Raw genomic sequence first — 18,532 nt, 5'->3', positions numbered from 1 at the left:
ATCTGGCTTATGTGGTTCCTGGGGAATCAAGCCTTGAACTGGGGTCCTTAGGCTTCACATGCAAGTGCTCAACCGCTAAGCCTTCTGTCCAGCCCCTTTCTCTGCCTCTTTTCTCTCTCCCTCTCTCAAAAAAAAAATATATATATATATATTTTTTTTTTCCACATTTTTTTAAAAAATTATTTTTATTTACTTATGGGGGGAGGGTTGAAGGTTTCATATATATAAAAGAATCCAAGATGGGGCTGGGTCGATGGCTCAGCAGTTAAAGGTGCTTGCTTGCAAAGGCTGCCTATGGGTATTCAATTCCCAGTGCCCATGTAAAGCCAGATGCACAGTAGCACATCTGTGCAGTAAGAAGTCCTATGTGCCCATTCTCTCTCTCTCTCTTTCTGGCACACACACACACACGAATTAAAATAATTAATAAAAAAGAATCCAAGATTAAGTAATGCATAATAGAACAAAAAGGCATAAAGCAAGAAAAGATCAAAGCTCACAGCTCAGTCATTTACTCATAAAGGACGGGGAAGTGTGAATGTGTTTGTAGGCTGGGGCGAGGAGCCTGCAGAGGGATGAGCAGTAGAGTCATGTCAGGACTCAACGTTCTTGGCGTCCAAAAGAGATAGCTGTTAGGGTTGTACAGATAAGAAAAGGGAGGTTCCGCTCTTTCCAGCCAGCTCTGACCAATGGGCATCTCTCCCGACAGCTGGCACAAGGGCCACAAGACCGGGGGCATGAGAAAACCCTACCCCAAGAAGCAGAAGTGTGACCTGGCACAGCCTGCTGCCAACACTGAGGCCCACGCCACACACACTCAGTCGGTGTTGAAGGAGACCGGACACTGAGACTGGATGTGGGGAACTTCTCCCGGGGCTCTGAGTGTTGTCCTCCCCAAACGCGGACCACTGATGTCTACAATGCACCAAGACCCTGCTGAAGAACTGCGCTGTGCTCATTGACAGCACACCTTACTGGCAGCGATAGAGTCCCACTACACGCTGCCCCTGGGCCACAAGAAGGAGGCCAAGCTGACTCCTGAGGAGGAAAATATTTTTTTGTTGTTGTTTATTTTTATTTATTTATTTGAGAGTGACAGACAGAGGGAGAAAGAGGCAGATAGAGAAAGAGAGAGAATGGGTGCGCCAGGGCTTCCAGCCACTGCAAATGAACTCCAGATGCGTGCGCCCCATTGTGCCTCTGGCTAACGTGGGACCTGGGGAACCGAGCCTGGAACCAGGATCCTTAGGCTTCACAGGCAAGCGCTTAACCGCTAAGCCATCTCTCCAGCCCGAGGAAGAGATTTTTAACAAAGACAATTCAAAAGAAGTCAATGAAGGGAAACAGAATGCCAAAATCAGCCCTCTTCTGGAGGAACAGTTAGAGCAGGGCAAGCTTCTGGCCTGCACTGCATCAAGACCTGGCCAGTGTGGCAGAGCAGATGGCCATGAGTTCCAGCTGAGGAAGATCAAAGCCCCGAAAGGCAAATAAACCAGCCTTATCCATGGAATAAAAGTGTTCATTGCTTATGTTTCCAAAAAAAAAAAAAAAAACCAGAAAGGACTGGAGAGATGGCTTAGTGGTTAAGGCATTTGCCTGTGCAGCCAAAGGACCCAGGTTCAATTCCCCAAGACCCATGCAAGCTAGATGCACAAGGGGCACATGTATCTGGAGTTTGTTTGCAGTGGCTGGAGGCCCTGGCATGCCCATTCTCTCTCTGTCTCTCTTCTCTATCTCACTTTGCTTGCAGTAAATAAAATTTTAAAAAAGAAAGAAAAGGGAGGTTCCAAGAGGTGGTTCCCAAGGCCATGCAGCTGTTTGGTCAGTGTCGGAGGCAGAACTTACGGCATGCGTGATTCCCTAGCACACTTTCCGCTCCCTCTTCCAAGCTGCAGTGACCCTACTTTCTAGATGTCTTTTCAGACTTTCTTCTGCCTGCATACCTGCTGGGGTAGGCATGAGGTGATGAGTTGGGCTTTTGTGCTTGTTGAATTACACATGGGAGCAGCACCTTTTTTTCTCTCTACAACCTTATCATGGGTTTCCTCCTTTTCCCCTAGTACTCTCAATTTCTTCCCAATTCCCTTCTCTACCTCTGGCCCTTCTAGTCATCATACTTATCCTATGCATATATTCATCTATATGCATGCATATACAATATACATTATATACAAGATACATGTTTCTACATTCATATGTATATGTACATAACTTCTACTGTGCATATTCGATGTTATTATATATAATGTGTTCTTTTAGAACATACATATATGTTAACATATATGAATAGATATACACATGTCACTATTCTGTGATAGAACTATTCACAAAGTTCTTCCTTGCTTCAAGTAAGTATCACTTACTTGAAAGCTGTAATTCTTGCCTTGTGAGTTTATGGTTGGCCGCAGGAGAAGTAATGCAGATATTGTCAGTTGAAGATACTGGCTTTGGATGGGGCTATGGAGTTCATAAGTTGGATTGTGTCATGCTGTAGTTGTTATCCTGCTGCAACGCTGGTCTCGATTTTCTATATTTTAGAAGCTTTAGTAAAGTTTTATAAGGCTTCTGGGAAGAATTAATCAGAAATTTAGACAAAAGAGAGAGACCTAGTCAAATAAATGTTTCAAAAAATTTTTATTTCTAAAACAAATAATGCATTAAAAAGATAATTAGGCTGGTGTGGTGATGCATGCCTTTAATACCAGCACTTGGGAGGTAGAGGTAGGAGGATTTCCATGAGTTTGAGGTCACCCTGAGACTACATCGTGAATTCCAGGTCAGCCTGGGCTAAAGCAAGTCTCTACCTTGAAAAATCAAAATAACAAAAATAAATAAAAAGATAATTATAAATTAATGGAAATATTCTAATATGAAGTGAATATGGGATTAGAAATAAACTCCAGCAGTGCATGAATATTTTGGGAAAATAGCTAACCCAATTGGTAACACTTGTTTCTTGAGTCAGTTTCATGTTTTAAAGTACATGGTCGTGAAACTATATTTTCCTTTTTTTTTTTTTTTAAATATTTTTTGTTCATTATTTATTTATTTATTTGAGAGCGACAGACAGAAAGACAGATAGAGGGAGAGACAGAGAATGGGCGCACCAGGGCTTCCAGCCTCTGCAAACGAACTCCAGACGCGTGCACCCCCTTGTGCATCTGGCTAACGTGGGACCTGGGGAACTGAGCCTCGAACCGGGGTCCTTAGGCTTCACAGGCAAGCGCCTAACCACTAAGCCATCTCTCCAGCCCATGAAACTATATTTTTTCCAGTATATGTCGATGAGCAATAATTTAAAATTGGGGTTACCTCAAATGTGAGAGGTTTCTGTGGACTGATGGTGCTTCAGACTTTTCAGTCTGGGGCAAAGATGCTTTAATGTAACTATAATCGTCAACAAGGACAAACCTACACACCACTTGATCGGTGACTGCTTGCTTTTGCTGCACTGATTTCTCGTCTCTCAGTCTCTTGTTTGCCTGTGTTTTGAGGTTGTTTTAAAGTATTTGGAAAAAAATAAAGAATAAATATGAATAGTATTACCTCAGAAATTTCAGGATGGATTTAAATATTTGCATCCCTTTGTTACCATCATCTCATACTTTGTCTTTAGCAAAGCGTTACTGGTTTCTCTTTGAGATGTTCAAGTAATCACGTGGGCACAATAGTATTGTCCATGGATGCTCGGTTAGCAGAGTGGCCTTCCTCAAAGAGAACTGTCTTGTATATACTAATTAGACTCTGATCCATTTATTTACTAAATAATAAATGTGAAAGAATATTTTGATTTCCTACTTGGAGTCCACAGCAGAAATATCTTTCTGGAAGATGTATTTCTAGATGGATAAAAGCCTAAACAGCACAAGCAACTGAACATCAAGGAAGAAGGGCATGGCCATCAGGAAGCAAGGAGACAGGAAGAGGTCACATACAAGATAAACCCTTCAAGGAAATGCTGCCTCCTTTCCTGTGATCTACTTCCTTCAACCAGGCCCCAACTCCTGATGGCCTCTTCAGCTCTAAGCTCATCAACAGATTAGTCCACTGATGAAATTAGTGTAGTCCTGATCCAACCACTTCCGAGGAGCTTCAGTAGCTGGTAATTATGCTGTGAACTGAGGATTCCAGGGGGGGAAAAAAGCCACACCTATCTTCAAGATCCTACCAGGCTGATTGACTGACTAGAACTTTCTGATTATGGAGACTTGGAATGTTCTAGACCTAGAGTCCAATTATCTTAGGCCATCTTTACTCCCTTTAAGAATCGACCTTCTATATCTGACTGTTGCAGTCAGGTTTGCATTGCTGGTAGAAATCACCCAACTAAGAGCAGCTTGTGGGAAAAAGGAGTTTATTTTGGCTTACAGGCTCGAGGGGGAAGCTCCACGATGGCATAGGAAAACGATGGCATGAGCAGAGAGTGGACATCACCCCTGGTCAACATAAGGTAGACCATAGCAACAGGAGTGTGTGCTAAACACTGGCATGGGGAAACTGGCTATAATATCCATAAGCTCTCCCCCAACAATACACTCCTTCCAGGAGGCATTAATTCCCAAATATCCATCAGCTGGGAACCTAGCATTCAGTACACCTACTTTTATGGAGGATACCTGAATCAAACCACCACACAGACCTAACATCATCTTGGCTTTCTGGTAAAACCTTTAGAAATGTATTAATTTAGCAGACCACTAGCTTCCACCAATCCAAAAGCTAAGATTGTCACCAAATAACATCTGAGACCTAGAACAGGGTTTTTTCTTCCTTTGCTGTAACCTGCTTACTGGATGCTCCACCAGTGCATCTGAAAAATGCCTGGATTTATGATTTTTTTTAATATTTAAAAATATTTTATTCATTTATTTATCTGAAAGATAGAATGATGCCGATATAGAAAGAGAATGGACATGCTAAGGCCTATAGCCACTGCAAGTGAACTCCAAATGCATGCACCACCTTGTGTATCTGGCTTATGTGGGTATCAGGGAATCAAACCTGGGTCCTTTGGCTTTGTAGGCTATCCAGTAGGATATTTGTTTACAGCAACAAGAAAGTAACTGATACAGTAGTAAACTTAATTTTTCAAAACAATTTTAGGTTTACAGAAAACTGAGTGGAATGAATAGAGTTCCCATATACTTTTTCCTTTTCATCATTTCAGCTATTACTCACAGTTAAGTGTGATGCATTTGTTACAATTGATGTTATTGATAAATTATTTTTGACTAAAGTCGATATTTTACATTAGGGTTCACTTTTTATTTTATCCAGAGACAGAGAGAGAGAGAAAGAGAATTGGTGTGCCAGGGCCTCAGCCACTGACATCAAACTCCAGGTGCACATGTCCATCTTGTGGACATGTGCAACCTTGCACTTGCCTCACCTGTGTGCATCTGGCTAACGTGGGATCTGGAGAGTCAAGCATGGGTCCTTAGGCTTCGCAGGCAAGTGCCTTAACCATTATACCTTCTCTCCAGCCCTAGGGTTCACTTCTTAAGCTGTGCATTCTGTAGGATTGACAAGCATGACTATCATGTAATGCTATCACAGGGCATGTTTTTACTGCCGTCAATCTCTGCTCCACCATTTCTCCCTCCTTCCCCTCGCCCTTGGCAACCAGGGAACCTTTAACCATCTCTATTGTTTTTCCTTTTCTTTTTAAAAATATTATTTATTTATTTACTAGGGGAAGGAAAAAGAGCATGAGTATGGGCACACCAGTACATTAAAAACAATAGCTTCTAAAGAAGGGGTTCAACAGAAAGGGAGACAAAATAGAGTAACAGGAGGAGATTATGATCAAAATACATTATATACTTTGTAAAAAGATTTTACAAAGCAAGCAAGAAAGAAATACGCATTTAAACTTCTTATATAACTTTTGTGGCTTGGTAGTTCATTTATCACAGAATAATATTCCATTGTCTGGAAGCACCACACTTTATCCACTCGCCTGTTGAAACACATCTTGGTTGCTTCCATGTTTGGACAACTATGAATGAAGCTGATATAAGCAGCAAGTGCCCTTGCCCTCTAAGCAAGCCATTTCCCCAGACCTCAGGTTTTAATTTAATAACCAATTGTATAATTCTTCAGTAGTGCCTTCCATTTAGAGGGTTGAATTTTGTTCCAGTGACAGTTACTTTATTAGTGGTTTGTTTTTATTTTGCTATTTTGTGGTGCTGGGTACTGCACCCAGGGGCTTACACATACTAGGCAAGTAATATTCCACTGAGCTACAATGCCAACCTTTTGGCTGTATAGTTTTGAATCTTGTTTTTATGGGTTTTTTAAAAAAAATTTATTGCCGCTTCCATAATTATAGACAATAAACCATTGTAATTGCCTCACCCCACTTTACCTTTGCAACTCCACGCTCCATCATATTTCCCCCCCCTCCCAATCAGTCTCTCTTTTACTTTGATGTCATCATCTTTTCCTCATATTATGATGGTCTTATGCAGGTACTGTCAGGCACTGTGAGGTCATAGATATCCAGGACATTTTGGGTCTGGAAGAGTGCGTTGTAAGCAGTCCTACCCTTCATTTGGTGCTTACATTCTTTCTACCACCTCTTCTGCAATAGACCCTGAGCCTTGGAAGATGTGATAGAGATGTTTCAGTGCTGAGCATGCCTCTGTCACTTCATCTCAGCACTATGGTGCCTTCTAAGTCATCCCAAGGTCACCACCATCTGAAAAGAGAAGGTTCTCTAACTAAAAATGAGAGTAGCATTAATACATGGATATGGACATTAAGAGAAGTGTTTACTGGGCAGTTTGGTGAGCATAGTGTATACATTTAGCCAGACACCAGAAGACATTACACCCCTAGGGCTCATGACATCCCCCATTATAGGTTTTCAGTATCAGGCATGTATTCCCTCCCATGGAGTGGGCCTCTAGTCAAATTTGAGGGTGGTTGGATTCCCCCATAACAGACATGCCTCGATTGCAACCATTGGCTCATTTGGCTTGGCTGGCCAAATTTAAGGTTTGCAGTGTCCACTGTTGTTTATCTCCACTGGTGAATTCTCTCTCTCCCATTGAACTGCATGCAGTGTAGCTTTTTCCAGCTTTCCGTCTGCTGATCTACAGGGAGATTTTCAGCTCAGCTCCAGCAGGATTTCTCAGTGACCTCACAGCACAAGTGTGTATTGTCTTTAGCAATATGGTCTTACCATCTATTCCTGGTGGGAAACCAAGAGCCTTAGCAATAGCCTGTAATATTTTGGGGGCATCAGAGACCTCCCTGGTCAACAACTCACTGGAAGGTATCCCATCCCTGGCACTGAAAATTTTCTGGTAACAATCTATGGTTTCTTGGTGTACCATTGTCCAAAAAGGTAGGTTTCCATATGATTTATTCATATACTTAGATTTTGAATAGCCCTCCCCCACCTTTCCTTCACTCAATCTCTTCCCTTGATCTCATTTAGGCATTTCCACCTCCAGTAATCTATCCTACATACATATATATAAAATACCATCCTTTTAAGTCCCCTTCTTCCCCCCTTTCTGTTCCCTTTATATTCTGTTTCCAGCTTACTGGCCTCTGCTACTGAGGTTATTTTTTAAGAAATATTTTATTCATTTATTTGAGGGAGAGAGAGAGAGAAGGAAGGAAGGAGGGAGAGAAAATGGGCTTACCAGGGCCTCCAACCACTGCAAACGAACTCCAGATGCATGTGCCACCTTGTGCATCTAGCATTTCCTGGGTACTGGGGAATCAAACCTGGCTCCTTTGGCTTTGCAGACAAGTGCCTTAACTGCTAAGCCATCTCTCTGACCCTTTAATCTTGTTTTAAATCTTGATTAGGACAGATGAAATCTTTATTTCAGAGCAAGAATATCGGTCTTCAAAAGTGTGATTTTCTTGAGCACCAACTGAGTGGGGCAGTGACAACTCTCCCATCTGATGGCTAGAGCTCAGATGCATCTGGCATGGTGCAAGCACCAGGGTCTCTGCAGTGGCTGAGTGTCCACCTTTAAGGACTGCACCCTGTACAAGCACAGGAGAAGTTTCCGCAGTGGACCAATGAGACCTGCATGCTGGTTTCTGGATTATCTTCTCTGCGAGCCTCCCTTTGGTACAAGGATCCCTTGGTTCTTGAGTGCTCACCGAGAAGATGGCAACAAGATATGAAGAAAGTGAGAGCAAGTGGGATGTATTGAGGCTCAAGTGCACTCGTGAGGAATAGGAGCAGACCATCCAAAGAGAAGCAGTCCACAAGGTCTCGACTATGGCCTTACATCTTCCCTCACTGCACTCTGCTGCTAATGAAATGCAGCCATGGTACCATTATCATCCCTTAACAAGTATTAGCATAATAAAGCAGTTGTTACCAGTTCTTTAATTTTTTTTCTCTCAGTTATATACACAGTGTATAAACAGCCATGTTGGTACCATCGTTAGCCTCCTCCCTGTCCTCCCCCCTCCGCAGGGACCCTCCTCATTGGGGATTGTGGGTCACGCATTGTGGAGGTAGCCATCAGTTATGGGGAGGAGGCAATGTCTCTGTGCATAATGTCCCAACATGTGGCTCTAACAATCTTTCTACACCCTCTTCCAAAAAATTCCCTGAGCCATGTTGGGTTTGTCTTAGGACTTCAGTGATGAGGTCTTGGGAACCTCTGTGTCTCTGGATCTCTGTTTTGGTAGAAGGTGACTGTTCTTCTCTGTGTCTATCTCCTTCACCCTTGTGCTGGTACCAGGTTCACGGAGAAAGCAGCACTCTTGCTCATTTTCCCAATTCCTCTATGGTTTCAGCTGAGGCCCTGGTGAGGTATGATGGGCTGAGTCTCTCCTCAGGTTCTGCATCCATCTTTCCTTCCCCAGGAGGTGAGGCATGGCTAGGTGAATGCCATCTTGACCGGAAGTCTCTGGTTCTTTAATTTTTATCATAATCACATAAGGCATACACATTCAAATTCCCATTTATTTTAGAAAGTCCATAATTTTCCTTTTTTAATTAGGCTACAAATATTTGGTAAGAAAAATTCAGCAAGGACAGAAATCAGGAGAGAGCTGAGTCACGCCAGGCCAGGGGGCAGTGAGTTTTGGAAAGGAGAGAGAGATGGTCCAACCTCAAGAAACACTGTAGAGTAGTCAGAGAAATAAAGGCCAAAACGCGTCTTTCCAAGAAGAGCCTTCACACATGCCTTTTCCACAGAAGCTCCCATGGGGTGGGGGGGTGGCAGAGAGGGCATGACTAGGTCCAGACTGCCGAGAACTGGAAAACAAATGGGACTTGAAGACAAGGTACAGCTAAGGCTTTCAGCAGGCCTGGCTGGGAAGGTGTGGAGAAGGGTGATATGCAGAGTAGAAGAGTGGTTGGAATTGATTTTTAAAGATGGGAAAGTGCAAGCATACACTTAATGCTGCCAGGAAATACCAACAGAAAAGTATGCTAAGAAAATTGAGATGCTAATGCCTGAAGGCTCCTGAGGAGGTCTGAGGGTTGGAAACAGATCAGAGGTGGGAAAAGCTGGCCTCTTTCACACTGATGGATGCGGATGTGTAAACTTGAATGATCGGGCTTAAGAATTTGGCGTACTTCCACTTGATGGTATATACTAGAAGCCAGTATCAGACTCTGAGAGGAACGCCAGGAGGGTACTAGAAGATTAATGATTTTTAAATATTATTTATTTGAAAGACAGAACAGGTGCTAGCACATGCCAGGATTTCTTTGTCACCCACTGAAAATGAACTCCAAACACATGCACCCCTTTGTGCAGCTGACTTTAGGTGGGTACTGAAGGGTTGAACCCAGACTGGCAGGCTTTGCAAGCAAGTGTCTTTAACTGCTGAGTGGTCTTCCCAGGTCCCTGAGTAATAAATTGTTGTTGTTGTTTCTAATTTTAAATTTACTTATTTTCTTTTTCTTCTTCTTTTTACAAAGGTTGCAGTCTTATGTCCCCTCACCCTGCCCCTCTGTCCCTGAGGACTCTCCTCAGTAAGTAGGGTTATTGGTGTTCACTGTTGTGTAACTAAGGTCTCAGTCTTTGATGGGGGAAAGGAGAGGGACTGTGACTCGGGACATTTCTTCCTTCCTTCCTTCCTTCCTCCCTTCCTTCCTTCCTTCCTTCCTTTCTTTCTTTCTTTTTGATTGTTCAAGGTAGGTTCTTGCTCTAGCTCAGGCTGACCTGGAATTCACTATGTAGTTTCAGGGTGGCCTCAAACTCATGAACATCCTCCTACCTCTGCCTCCAAGTGCTGGGATTAAAGTCTTGTACCGCCACACCCAGCTTTTCTTCGGGATATTTCTACCCACCCCGTGGCTCTTACAATCTTTCCACTCCTGAACCTTGGTGGGTCTGTTGGCAGTCTGGTTTAGTGTTGCGTTCTCTGTAGTCTCTGGGCTTCAGATTTGTTGTGTTTTTTTTTTTAAATTTATTTATTTATTTGAGAGTGACAGACACAGAGAGAAACACAGATAGAGGGAGAGAGAGAGAATGGGCGCGCCAGGGCTTCCAGCCTCTGCAAACGAACTCCAGACACATGCGCACCCTTGTGCATCTGGCTAACGTGGGACCTGGGGAACCGAGCCTCGAACCGGGGTCCTTAGGCTTCACAGACAAGCGCTTAACCGCTAAGCCATCTCTCCAGCCCTCAGATTTGTTGTGTTTTGATGGAACACAGTGTCTGTTACCTTTCCCTGGAGCTAGCTGTCAGGCTATCAGTGGAGGTAATACATCACTGCTGCTTCTGTAACTCTCCTGAGCCCCGGAAGGTGTGTGGAGGTGGCACATCTATGGTAGGCAGTCAGCTCTCCTTTCTTGTTGTGTTGGTTGTTCTTGAACCTCCTGAGTTTTAGCTGCTTCTGTAAAAGAAAACAGATTCTCCAACCAACCAAGAGTAAGAACAGCTTGGATTAAGGGGGATTTACATAGTTATTTGAGAGTTTTTGGTGTGTAAGCCTACTCTTCTTATTCAGAGAGCAGTGGGGGCTTCTCTCTGCACTCTATGAGTTTCCTGGCCATGGGATTCTGACTTGCTTTCTAGTGCCCAATATGGGTTGTCCCCCACAAAGAGGACCTCATGTCCAGTCAGAAAACAGTTGGTTTCCCACATAGGCTATGTGCCACTATTGCACAAGTGTGTACTTCTTGCCAGACTAGTTGATTTTGTAGCTTGCAGGGTCTCCTACTTATTCACGCTGTTGATGATCATTGTTCCCCAGCAATTCCTACAGTGTTTTCCAATGTTATGAGGGCTGGCTGGGAGGGAATTGGTTTCCTTCTCAGTTCTAGCATGGTATTTCAGTGACTTGGGAGTGTAGTCTGTGCTGTCTTTAGCAATAACATTTAAGTAATGAGGTTGTTTTTTGTTGTTGCTGTTGTTCTTTTGTTTTGTTTTGTTTTGTTTTTTGAGTTAGGGTCTCACTGTAGCTCACTCTGACCTGGAATTCACTATGTGGTCTCAGAGTGACCCCAAACTTACAGTGATCCTCCTACCTCTTCTTAAGTAAGCCTTGTGGTGTATAGGAGACAGAGCTAAGAGGTTCTATAAGGCTGGTATATAGAGCTGATGGCCCAGCTGGCACTGAACTATGTGCAATAGTCTGATTTTCTTCAGCTACATTCAAGATATAGTACATTTGTTACAACATACATTTTAAAAATATTTCTTATGAAATTTCAAACATAACAAAATTGAGACTCTTATAATAAATATATTATATATGACATTCACATGTCAAAAATTTATTTTTTAAAAAATATTTATTTATTTCTTTATTTAAGAGCTAGAGAGAGGGAGACAGATAGAGAATGAGCATGCTAAGACCTCCAGCCATTGCAGACCAATTCCAGATGCATGTGCCACCACGTGCATCTGGCTTACATGGGTACTGGGGAATCGAACCTGGGTCCTTTGGCTTTGTAGGCAAGTGATTTAATCGCTAAGCCATCTCTCCAGCCCCAGAATACATTTCTTAGTGAGGCTGAGGGATCAGTCAAGTGCTTATCACAAGCTTAAAGACCTTAGTTCAATCCCCAGAACCCATATAAGAATGAAAAATGCAAGGTGTAGTGGCACATGCCTGTAACCTCGTGCCGAGGAGGCAGGGACAGATAGGTCTCTGGTCTTGCTGGCCAGCCAGTCTAAACTAACTGGTGAGTTCTAGGCCAGTGAGAAATGCTGTTTCCAGAAGAGGCAGATGGCATCCCTAAATAACACCAAAGAATGTCCTCTGGCCTCCACAGGCATATGCACCCACATATACACACACACCCATAGGTATAGACACACACACACGGAGAGACATTTTTAAAAAGTTCATGGAGAATGGAGAGAAATTAGTGTCAGTAATTTGTCCTCTATCAGTTTAATGGGATTCTGACTAGATTGCCACCTTTGAGGAATCTGGGGGAGAATATTCCTGATTGAATGAGAGCTGTGATTAGAGAAGTTCCCTTCCAGGAGGTGGCTCTCAAAGCAATCTCACTGGTGCTTGCCTTCCCAGCAACTTACATCTCACTAGTCATGAGGACAATCTCAATCAGGCTTTTCTGGGGGGAGTAATAGGAATTAATCCCTCTTTAAATGCAAATTTAAAATAAAATATACAATCAATATCAATGCTGAGAAAGGAGGTATACTAACAATTCCCAGACAGGTGAGGCAAATTCTAAACCCTGCTCTAACCCCAGACCTCAGAGGGCCCTCAGGCCCTTCAGAATGCTTCCTGTGGGATTCTAGCAAATGTGTTTTATTTCTTATTTAAGTCAAACAAAAAACATTATTCCCAAGAAAAAGCCTTAATATATCTAACTGCTGCAGGAATGGATAATATGTTTTTCTTTAAAAAAGATCTGTGGCATATAGGAAATTTAGACATGTGAGGAAAGACAAAATGGAGACTTAAAATGTTATATCTTTCCCCTTTAATTTGGAAAAACTACTTTTTATATTTTGAAGGACTTCCATAAGTATCTACTGACAGGCTGAAAGCCCCATTAAAATTTGTTATGAAGTGAATTGATCTCTCTCTCTCTCTCTTACACACACACACACACACACACACACACACACACACACACATGCTGGAGGAGCAAACTATGACTTTTGGTGGTTTGATTGCTGTTGTTTAAGTTAATCACATGCAGTTCTGAGTTTCTCCTAGAAGACCCATTATACATATGGCATCAAGGAGGAAAAGCCAAATGTTCATGATATATCAAGGAGATGAGTCACAATTATCTGCTTGATTTGTGTCCTCTGGCTCTTTCTTTTTTTCTCTTTTCAGCTTCATTGTTTAGCAATGTTCTTCTCCTTCACTAAAAATGAGTGTTATGCAAGAGAAGGGGCCTTGTTAAAGCTCTTCACCTCCATATTTGCCAAATGGGTGAGTGGGTAGCTGTTATTTTATCTACCTTCAAAACTTTTTATTATGGAAGTGTTCAAACATACACACAAATAGAAAACGGTTCAATAAATCCCTGTGTTGTGTAACCAGTGACTTCACACACCTTGCAGCCCACTAGGTTATTTTAATCAAATCCCAGATATCATATTATATTTTCCATTAATACACCAGTAGTCATTTCCCTTGAGATAATGGGTCATTTTGTGCAATGTAGCCACAATCCTATTTTCACTTAAAGCTAGACATATTACTAATTCCCGTAGTATCTGAGACTTACATAATATCTTCTAATAGCCATGCAAGCAGATTTCTCTCCTATCTCACAAGTGTCAGTTTTAAAGTTGGTTTCTTTGAATCATAATCCAACAAGATCTAAACACTACCATGTTTTGATGTTTCTTAAGGCTTCTTCTAATGAGAAACAATTGCCCTGGTAGGTTGCTTGCCTTCTACAATGGCCCACATTCTGGACTGCAGAGCTATGCATGTCCTGTGCCCTGCATTAGGAGGCACATCATGTGTCTGGCTGCTCTCTTAATGTGTAATGCTAAGATGAATTTGTGAGTTTTGGTGTTATTAGACTAATTTATTCATTATGATATTCTCCATTAGCCTTTCATCTTCTATTTATTTTTTTTTTTTTTTGGTTTTTCGAGTTAGGGTCTCACTCTGGCTCAGGCTGACCTGGAATTCACTATGTAGTCTCAGGGTGGCCTCGAACTCTCGGCGATCCTCCTACCTCTGCCTCCCGAGTGCTGGGATTAAAGGCATGAGCCACCACGCCCGGCTTTCATCTTCTATTTTTAATAGCAACAAAGATCCCATCATTTCGTTAGAGGTTACATGTGGGTGATATTTAAATTAGAGGTTATAAATAGATCATATCTTAGTCAATTTTACTTAATTCTTTCTGCATGTGTAAACTGGAATTTAGTTCACATTGGGAAAGGCAAGATAAATGCTTACTTCTATCCTTTTATTATTTCATATTGAGTTAGTGCCCTAGCCATGCCCAAAGGCAGTCATGGATTTAAACACATGTGCATCATGTGGATGTGTGGATTCAACATCACCCATTTCAAATTTTGCTCAGATTATTTTTCATTATTATTAAGTACATATTGTGTACAAATACATCATGTGTTGGTACCACCTTTTCCCTCCTCCCTTCCCCCATTGCACAAGGGGCCTTCCTCAGTGGGGTTTCTGGTATTCCCCATGGGGTTGTGGATTATTGTGGGAGCAGCAGTCAGTTATGAGGGGGAGGCAATGCCTCTGGGCATGGCATCCCAATCTGTGACTCTTACAGTCTTTCCACCCCCTCTTCCATAAAATTCCCTCAGCCATGATGGGTATGTGTTAAGTCTGTTTCAGTGATGGGCTCTTACGAGCCTCTGGATCTCTGTTTTGGTATGTGTTGAGTTTCCTTGGGATCTGTCTCCTTCACCCTGATGCAGATTATCAGACTCCCCATGGAAACAACATTCTTGCTTGTCTCCCCTATTCCTCTGTGGTTTTGCCTGGGCCTTGACCAAGATGCAAGGGGTGGTTTATCTCCTCAGGTCTTGCTACCTTCTCAAAACGAAAAAAAAAAAAAAAGGGGGGGAGGGGATTCTCCAAAAGAAAGTAAATCCAGCATAGGTTAAATTGGATAAGTGTTATTAATTTAGGAAGAATTTGATGGTTGTAGCCCCATTTTTTTGCCAAAGACTAGTGGGAACTTGACATTAGAGAGTGTAATCTTTGTCGCCATAGGATTCATACCTGGTTCCCAGTTCCAGATATGGGTTCCTTTCCACTGAGCAGATCTCTTAGCCTATCAGAAAGCTATTGGTTGGCCACAACACGGTGTGCCACCTCTGCACTGGTGTGTACTTCTGGTCAGGCTGCATGTTTCTGAGTAGCTTGGTCCCCTGCTTGTTCACACCGTTGATCACACTTTTCCCCAGTAGCTCATGTAGCACTTTCTAGCACTAGATGGGCTGTCTGTGGACTGCCTCTCTTCCAGAGTCCAGCAAGGTCTCTCTGTTCTGTGCCAGCAGCATATGGAGTCTTCAATAATAGTGTCTGACTTTTTTCCTCAGGTGGGTAATCAAGTGCTTTGATGGAGCCTATCTTGTTTTGGGACCTTGTAGGCCTCTCCAATAAACAGCTCAATGTGGGTAGCACCATTTCTGAAACTGTGAGTTACAGGTCAGAGCCAAAGCTTCTTAAGGTTAGACTTCATCCCACCCTCTCCAGGGCCCTTCTTTTCAGGTATCCCCCCTATACTCCAGTTGAGGGTTATATCTTTTAGTATACCTTCAAGGACAAAGGTTTCTATGGTATCAGTCAATTTGGGGTTTAGTTTTGTGCTTATTCCTTCCCACCCTCCCCTTACTGACCCCGCCCCAACCCTTCTTAAGTTTTCTCAAGTTGCCTATCCAGGATGTCAGCACCTCAAGCTGATCCGGGTTAGGAAGCGCAGATGAGTGTGAACATGGGCATTTGTCTTTCTGTGATTGTGTGTGTTTGCAGAGTATGATCTGTTCTAAGTCCATCCATTTTCCTACAGACTTCATTGTACTGTTCTTTCTTACTGTATGTGTGCCACAACTTTGTTATCCATTTGCTCAGAGTTGGGCACCTGGGTTGATTCCAGTTATTAGCTATTATGAATTGAACAGCTATAAACATGGTTGAGCAAATATCTCTGTGGTGCAGCATAGAGCATTTAGGGTAAAGGCCCAGTAAGGGAATAACTGGGTCTGTTGACACTTCTATATTCATCTTTTCAAGAATCTCCATATTGATATTCGTATTAGTTGTATAAGTTTACTTTACATTCACACCAACAGTGAATGAGGGTTCTTCTTTCCCCACATCCTCACCAACACTTGTTGTTGTTTGATTTTTTTTTTTAATAGTTGCCAGTCTTACTGGAGTAAGGTACAATCTCATAGTAGCTTTAATTTGCTTTTCCCTGATGGTTAGGGATGTTGAATATTTTCTTAAGTGTGTGTTAGTTATTTGTATTTCTTCCTCTGAGAACTCCCTATTCACTTCTCTACCCAATTTTTGGAGTTGGTTGTTTGAATTTTTGTTTAGTTTTTTGAGTTCTTTACAGATTCTAGATATTAGGCCTCTGTCAGTGGTATGGCTGGCAAAATTTTTCTCCCATTCAATGGATAATCTATTGGTTCTGCTTATAGTATGTCTTTGTGTGCAAAAGCTTTTTAGCTTCATGAGATCCCATTGGTTGAGAGATTGTTTAATTTCCTGGACTACTGGGGTATTATTTAGGAAGTCCTTACCTAACCCTGTATCATAGAGAGTTTCTTTTATTTTTTTCTTCTAGTAGTTGAAGTGTTTCAGGTCTTTTATTGAGGTCTTTAATCCATTTGGACTTGATTTTTGTGCATGGTGAGAGAAGTGAGTCTAGTTTCATTTTTATCATGTGGTTATCCAGTTTGTCCAGCACCATTTGTTGAAGATGCTATCTTTTCTCCAGTCTACATTATTGGCATCTTTATCCAAGATCAAGTAGCTTAAACACAGCAAATAGAAGGGTCAATTTTTTTCTGATCTATCCAGTTAATTTGTGTCTTTTGGTGGGTGAGTGAAGACTATTACTATTTATGGTTTTAACTGTGAGGTTTGATTTAATCTCTGCCATAATGAGGTGCTTTATGGGGTTTGGCTCTTTCTTGGACTTTGTACTTTTTGGAGCCTGCTGTAGTTTTGATTATTGTGATCTTCTTCTTGTTGGCTCTTGAGATTGGTTGTTTGACTCAGGTGTAGAGTATTTTCTGTAGGTTTGACTTTGTGTTCATATAATCATAGAGCTGACTTTTTTCATGGAATGTTTCCTTTCACCATCTATTATGAGGGATACGTTCATTGGGTACAGTAGTTTGGGTTGGAAGCCATAGTTTTTGAGACTTTGAAGTGTTCCATTCCAGGCCCTTCTGGGTTTCAGAGTTTCCATTTAAAAATCAGGTGATTCTGATGGAATTACCCTTGTATGTAGTGAGTTGATTCTTTCTTGCTGTTTTTAGGACTCTCTGCTTGTTTTCATTGTTAAGAGTTTCAACTAGGATGTGTCTTGAAGAATTTCTTCTTTGGTCCTGTCTGCTTGGTGTTCTGTGGGCTTCTTGTATTGGCTTCTCTTTTACAAGATTGGGAAATTTTTCTTCAATAATTTTGTCGACTATGTTCTCTATACCTCTGGCCTAGATTTCTTCCCTTTCTGGTATATGCATGATCCAGATGTTTGGCCATTTTAGGGCATGCCACAGTTCCCTTGTATTCTATTCACATGAGTTTTTGAACTTAGTAAGGTTTGTTGGTTTTTTGTTTTTTTTTTTTTTTTTTTTGATCCTTTGCTTCCAGTTCAGCAATTCTTTTGATCAGGGTCACATAACTTGTGTTTCCATTTTGGAATTCCATTTCTGTTGTTTTCTCTATGATTTTATTGGAGGCTTCCATTGTGGGACTGGGCATCCTTGGTGGAGATCTCTCAGTTTTCTGACTTTCTTTTTTTTGTTGTTTGTTTGTTTGTTTTTTGCATTGTGGTCTACCCATCTCAGGGAAAAGTCTTATTTTATTGAGGAGGAAGTAAGTAGGCAATTAGGGAAATTAAAGAGACTCTTAGCACAGTGTCCAGCTCATGATATTTTGTCTTGCTTTGTTTTGTGCTGTTGTTTTGAGACAGGGTCTCATGTAGTCCAGGCTAGACTTGAACGCCCTATCCTCCTGCCTCTATCTCCCAACCAAGTGCTGGAATCATAAGCATGTGCCACTATGCTCAACTAAATGTTTGACTTTTTTTCCCCTTTTTTTGTATTTACTTCTGTATGTGCATGTTCATGTGTGTACGGGCACACACTTACCACACACATATAAGAGGTCAGAGGACAACTTTTAGATGTTGGTCCTTTCCTTACACTTTGTGGGAGGCAGATTCTATTGTTCTCTTTGCTGTTTTGTTGTTCAGTGTGGCATTGGTCAGACTAGCTGGTCAGTGAGCATTCAGGGAATTCCCCTGCCTCTACTTGCCATCCCGCAGTAGGCACACTGAGATTACAGAAGCCTGTGATTGCACCCAGGTTTTACATGGGGTCGGTGGATCTAAACCCAGGTACAAGGCTTGAGGAGCAAGTGCTTTGTATGCTG

At 42.0% G+C, this 18,532-nt stretch overlaps 1 pseudogene; it reads left to right on the top strand.

The window, feature by feature from the left end:
- The first annotated feature begins 689 nt into the window (after nucleotides 1-689).
- LOC101597047 lies at nucleotides 690-1,491 on the top strand (annotated as a pseudogene).
- The last annotated feature ends 17,041 nt before the right edge of the window (nucleotides 1,492-18,532 follow it).

Source organism: Jaculus jaculus, chromosome 7 (assembly GCF_020740685.1).
Source record: "Jaculus jaculus isolate mJacJac1 chromosome 7, mJacJac1.mat.Y.cur, whole genome shotgun sequence".
Taxonomy (NCBI): Eukaryota; Metazoa; Chordata; class Mammalia; order Rodentia; family Dipodidae; genus Jaculus; species Jaculus jaculus.
Note: the sequence above shows the minus strand (reverse complement) of the source record. Positions and strands in the feature narration are given on the sequence as shown.